Source organism: Vicia villosa, linkage group LG4 (genome assembly GCF_029867415.1).
Source record: "Vicia villosa cultivar HV-30 ecotype Madison, WI linkage group LG4, Vvil1.0, whole genome shotgun sequence".
NCBI classification, from domain to species: domain Eukaryota; kingdom Viridiplantae; phylum Streptophyta; class Magnoliopsida; order Fabales; family Fabaceae; genus Vicia; species Vicia villosa.
The window spans coordinates 61,649,605-61,655,792 of NC_081183.1; the positions used below are offsets into that span (position 1 = coordinate 61,649,605).

General features: G+C 37.5%; 1 long non-coding RNA gene across 1 annotated transcript; it reads left to right on the forward strand.

Annotated features, from left to right (window-relative positions):
* The first annotated feature begins 486 nt into the window (after positions 1–486).
* LOC131599208 (uncharacterized) lies at positions 487–2,831 on the forward strand. The gene is made up of 5 exons (XR_009282630.1): positions 487–1,030; positions 1,193–1,385; positions 2,137–2,239; positions 2,330–2,393; positions 2,559–2,831. It is a non-coding gene; the product is annotated as an uncharacterized LOC131599208 (long non-coding RNA).
* The last annotated feature ends 3,357 nt before the right edge of the window (positions 2,832–6,188 follow it).

Here is a 6,188-nt window from a genome sequence, read left to right on the forward strand (position 1 = left end):
AAAGGAAGAAAATTAGCATTTTTGTTACCTAAAAGAAACATAAAAAAAATCTAAGTAAAGAACTAAATTCTACTAATTTTTTATGTGAATCAAGGGGGTGCAGATTGAAATTAGTGATGTGAAGAGCAATAGAGCGCACAGGCCCAAAGGGAAGAGCCCAGAAGAGCTTTTTTGTGCAGTTTTTAGGGAGACTCGCGCTGGGCCAAGTGGGTGACGTCAAAATTGGCAGGCCCAACGTTGTGTTATTTTTTTTGCTGCAGGTTCTGGCAAGAGGAAAATGCCAACATGGGCCAAAGGGGGTGAAGTAGTCATTTTTTGTGGCCCAAGTTCAATGATCCATATTGATTATTCAATTATTATTCATATTAGTCCAATTAATGCTAATTAGTCCTAATTAATTCTAATTATATCTAATTAATATTAATATTAATGTTAAAGAAAATGAAAATGAAAAAGGGGAATAGGGTTAAGTGGTGTGACGTTTGAAATTATCCCTCACTCAGCCTCACGTTCTTCTTCTTCTCTCAAACCCCTCACTAAGCCTCACGTTCTTCTTCTTCTCTCAAACAAAAACCCTCACCAAAAACTGCTCCGCCGCGCCTGAGGCCGCGGAGCCCACCCTATCTCCAAATTTTCTCCACTACCTTAATCGCATTGCCCTCCCGAATCCATTTCCGACCTTATTTTTCCTCAATTCCCCGTCTATCCTCTAACTCTCAACAGATCATAATATATCAAAACCCTAAAAGCTAAATCGAATGGCCCTCGTGCTCAATTGAACCTTAGAACCTTGGGGATTCTACTCAGTGAAGCAAAATCTACATCGTAATATCAAGAAAGTGGAAGAAGATGAAGAGGAAAGGAACGTTTGAAGATTTACCTGGATTTGAAGGCGCGCGTGAAAAGAATAGAATACCAGAGGGGAGGCTCCGACCAGCTTGATGCGAAGAAGGCGCGGAATAAACGCGGAGTCCTTGAGATAGATTTCAATTTGAAACCGCTACAAAAACGGCGACGACAAGTACCTCAGGTAATGTGCGCTCTAAGCTTATTCTTGTTCTCGATTCTTCTTTTTTTTGGATTGTTGTTGTAGTTATTGCCTCTGTGATAAATTAGAGAGTGAGGAATATGAGGCTAAAAGGAGAGTGAATTCTGAGATGGTGCAGGGATTGAATCAATATGTGTTTTACAGGGAGAATGGTTGAAGTGAAGGAGAATGGTTAAAGTGAAGGAGAATGGTTGAAGAGATTGGAAGGTAGCAGGTGATAGAAAATGGTGGAGAGAAGAGAGAATGGTGTGAAGATGATGATGGTCTAGAGTGTGTTGAGACATAACTGGTGAAGAAGCTGAATGAAGGTGGAGGTTCTGATTTTATAACAATGAAGGTTAGTTAGCTTCTCTGATTCTGTTATCTGTTAGTTAGGTGGTTACCATTCTGTTGGGGAGAGTTAGGTGTTTGAAAACCGTTAGATGTTAGAAAAAAATTAGTTACAAAATTGGTTAGACAGTTATGGAGTTTGTTAGTTATGGTTATAAGAGTTTGTTACACGGAAATTGGAAGTTAGTTAGGAAAAATGTTAGTTACAAAAGTTAGTTAGAAAACTGTTAGGTATAGTTTGAATTCTGTTAGTGAAGTTAGTTTAGAAGTTAAACTGTTTTTGTAAAACTGTTATGCAGAGTTATGAAGGGAAATTCTAAATTCTGTTAAGACTAAAAAAACAGTTAAAGTTAACCTCTTTTCTTCTTCTTTTGAATATGATTTGTGGGCTGCTGAGTGTTTGTGTGCAGGGTTGTATGCCTCTGAATTCATTTTCTTCCTCCTTCACTTTGACTTGTTGCTTGAATTCCCACTGATCTACATTATTTGAATTTCTTTTGATGAGTGTTAGTGTAGGTTATGATGTAGGGAGCATATAATAGGATGTATGATTGAATATATGTATGGTAAGTATGTGCAGTTGAAATGTGTAGGTTTCTAATCAGAACTGAATGCACTGAACCGTGTCTTTTGTACGCATGCTTTTGTTATGGAAAATCTATTTAAGTCAGTCCCTATCCTGAGCTGAAAGTAAGGAACTTGAATTATACTTGAACATGAATGTCAAGCCATGAATGTCTTTTCCATTATTGTTGCAGGGACTGATTTAGTGATGTATTTTCTGCTTGACCGGTTGTACATAAATGCATATGTTGAACTGGACATGTATATAATGTAAGCTGAATGCTGGGAATTGGATATGTAAGCATTTTTTATGGTTTATGAAGGTCTGTTATGTGGATGAACTGAGGTTGTATGGTGATGTTTTTGGTTTATGTGGTTTGAATGCAGGTCCAGACACAAGCTTAAGGTGGGTACACGATGCTATGTTTTTTGGATTGAAGTTAGGTGCAATGTAAGTGAATGTGTATGTATATGGCCGATTGTATGGTTAAAATTTGTATGGAACTGATTTTGAATGAATGGTATGATTTGAGAGGTGTTTGAACTTGTGATGTTTGTATGTTTGTATTGATCCTTTTTTTGAATTAATGTTTGACCCTTTTTTGTATTGCTGTAGGTTCTGTAGGTTTTTTTCTTTGTTGGCAAGTTCATAAAAAGGTAGAGGGAATGAAGCTGAATTGGTACCGAGTTTGAAGATGAAGAGGCAAAGTCTATTGGACTTGAGTTGAAGATTTGAGATTAGGATAGGTCTAGAGATTTGTCTCTTATTTTTTTGTTATAAAGAATTTTGTAAGGATTGTAATGGATAGACTTTATGGATGAATGGACCTTTGGGTATGTAATGAATTCTTGGATTTTCTTAAGTATGAATATGCTGACCTTTTTTCATTGTGATTTTGACTTTTATGTAAATATCTTTCTTATGGACAAACATGAATAACACTTGAATAAGGTCATAAAAATCTTGATCAATATACCCTTTTGAAATATATCTTGCCCATTCCTTGATTTTCACAAGAGCATGTTTCCAAACTAATGATAAATTATATTTGCATATTAAAGAAACCTTATTTCCAAATTGAGCCTTAGACACCTAATGCCTTGTTGATCCATACTTTAATCAAAAGAAAAAACCTTTTGGTTTAAAAAGCCCAAATGATGGAACACCTGGAATACAAAAGACAATTACACAGATATAGCATAAGCATATAATTAGAGTGTGTGAATATGTCTCCCCCTGAGATTAACAATCTCCCCCTAAAATAAATACTGGAAGAATTTATAAATAAAAGACTTCCCTGATTATTGTTCCATTTCAGTCGAGACTTTCACTTAGCATAGAACTTCAAAATATTCAGAGCTTCTGCTTCTTGCTTCCAGAGGATAGCTTCAGAGCTTTGAATTTCTCTTGGTAATCAATTGAATCTGAGCATGCTTGATTGTATCAGAACATCCTTGAATGTATCAGAGCATTCTTACATTCTGAAATGTATCAGAGCATATTTGATAGTATCAGAGCATTCTTAAAAAAAATATATAAGAGCATGAATGTGTCGGAGCATTCTTCTTGCTTCTGATCTTGAAGCTTCATAGCATTAAGCTTGCTTCAAATCTTTAATAGCATGCTTCTTTTTAGAATTGCTTTTCCCCATGTATTTGCTTCTCATGTTGAGCTTTTTTAGAATTTCTTCAATCTTGCAAAAAATCTTAAAGACATAGAACTTGCAAATAATGTTAGGAAATGTTGAGACTTAATCCCAGCAAGTGATATAATAAATCAATTCAATTATCATGTTTTTCTCCCCCTTTTTGTCATAACATCAAAAAGCATAAAGATTCAGATGAAAAAGACACACAGAGTGAAGAAGATAAGTTTCATTGATTAATCAGAAGATACAAAAGATAGAAACAGATGCAGGTCAAGCAGATGCATAGAAACAAAGAAAACAAACTAAGACCAAAGACAGACTACGATGGGCCAAGCCTAGTAGCTAAGATGGCCAGAAGGTTCTTAATCTCAGTAGTGTCTTCCTTATGATTCTTCATGAATGATCTGAACTCATCATGAGTATCCTCGTGCTTGTCCAGACGGGTAGCCAAGTCAGCTTGATTCTGTTGAAGAGCCTTCATAGTGTTTATCAAAATAGAGGCAGAAGGTCCAGCAGAAGAAGCATCAAAGCTATTGTCCATAATAGGAGGATTCTCAGCATTTGCTTCAACCATGAGAACATCATCTTGATTTTCCTCAGCAGGAGTTTTCTCAGCAGGATGATTCTCAACATCAACTTCTGATACAAAAACATCTTCAGGGTACACAGGAGCTAGGATCTCAGCATCTGGATTTTCAAGAGCCAGAAGTATCTCAGCCAGATTCTCTGGAGGTGTTGGAGCAACAGGTTCTGATGGGTATTCAACTTCTGGATATACCATATTTGGTGCTTTAACAGAGGGATTCTCCCTAAGCCAGTTGAATAAGGACTGAAAGTCTCCAATCAGAACGTTGTATTGAGGCTTCCACACAACCATAGCCAGAGGATTCACTTCTTCAAGCTCATCAACAGACTCCTTCTCTTCAAGAGATTTCCAGCTGGTGATGGGAAAGAAGTAGCTTTGTTCAAAGTCCCTGAGAAATCCAGAAGGTCTAGGAGCATCGACCATACAAGCTTCTTGAAGCTTCAGAAGGTCAGAATGAATCTCTCTGCTGAAAGCTCTCCAGAGATTCCCAGAAGCAACATAGTCCATCTTGGCATTATGTGCAACCTTCAGTGCATCTAATCCTGCCTGTACCTTAAGCTTTAAAAGTTCAAAACGAACACCAACAAAAAGTTCAGAGGGTTTGGTTTTGAATTTGGTGGTTGAAGAGTCTGGGTTCAGAATGAAGTAGGGTTCAGGTTCCCTATCAAGAGAAAGCAATGATTCTGCTTCATTGTTAGAATCCAAGACGACAAAAGCAAGGTCAGGGCGAGGTTTAGGTTTGCAGTTACAATCACGCAAGATGTTGTTAAAAGAATCAGAATCAAAAGATTCAGAAGTAGCAGTATTGCGGACTTCATGATTGTTTACAATAGGGGAGTTAGAGTGAGGAGGAGGTTGAGAAATGGAGAAAGTGGTGTGAGGAGGAAAGAGGGTGTTGAGGGGTAAGATTTCAAGGATTGGTTCAGAAACAGGGTGGTCAGAAACAAGATTAGGCGTAGTGCCTTTAGTCTTGGGTGAAGGAGGAGGGGTGAGAACTTTGGTGGTTGGAGGTGATTTAGCTGGGGCTTTTGTGGTTGAAATTCTGGTTGAGAGAGTGGGGGAACTTCTGTTGGTACAGATTTTAAAGATAAAATAGGTACAAAACCAGGTTCAGAAATATGAATACATGAAGATCTCTTCTTGTGAGGCCTCTCAGATTCATCTCCAACTGCCTTCCTCTTCTTCTGAAGCACCACCTTCTGCTTTCCTTTTGAAATTTCTTTTTTCCTTTCTTCTTCCTTCTTTTCTTCTCTTTCAACAACTTTCTTTTCTTCTTTCTTTTTCTTGTCTTTCTTCTTATCTTTCTTCTTTTTCTTCTTCTTTTCTTCGTCCTTCTTATCATCCTTCTTCTGCTTTTTCTTTTCAACTTCACCTTCTTTCTTTTGATTATCCTTCTGTTCATCAGCCTTCTTTTCACTTCTCTTCTTTTCTCTTCACTGATAGTAGGTAGGTTTAGCCTTTGCTTTGTTCTTCTTTCTTGCTAGGGCACAACTTCTGAAACGCCATCCTTAGAAGTCAGAAGCTTCTGCTTGCTTATCCAGATAGGATCACATTCAGAACCAGCTTTCCTGTGCATAGCAAGATAATAAACCATGACTTCTGGTCGTTCATTTCTGAAGAACACTTTGAAATTAGCCAAAACAGGACCTCTTCTGGTTCTAACTTCTGGATTTGCTTGAGGAGTAGAATCAATAGTCTGGATAATGCCCATCTTCTTCAGAGTGTTAGCATTCAGAGTACTCCCAATAATGGTGTAAGGATTATTGATTATACCAGCAGACTCCAGCTGTTCAACAATCTTAGCTTGAACCAGAAGGTTGGTGATAATCCTCCCAAAAGGAATAACATTCCTCTTTTTGTTTGGATACTTCAGCCTGTTTTCATCTCTAGAGTCTTTCACAGCATTCCACATGTGATTGAATATGATGTAAGGAACATCCACCTTTTTCAGAGTACCAAGGAAATACATGATGTATTGTTGGTATCTGTTGACAAAGTTTGGAGAACTAGT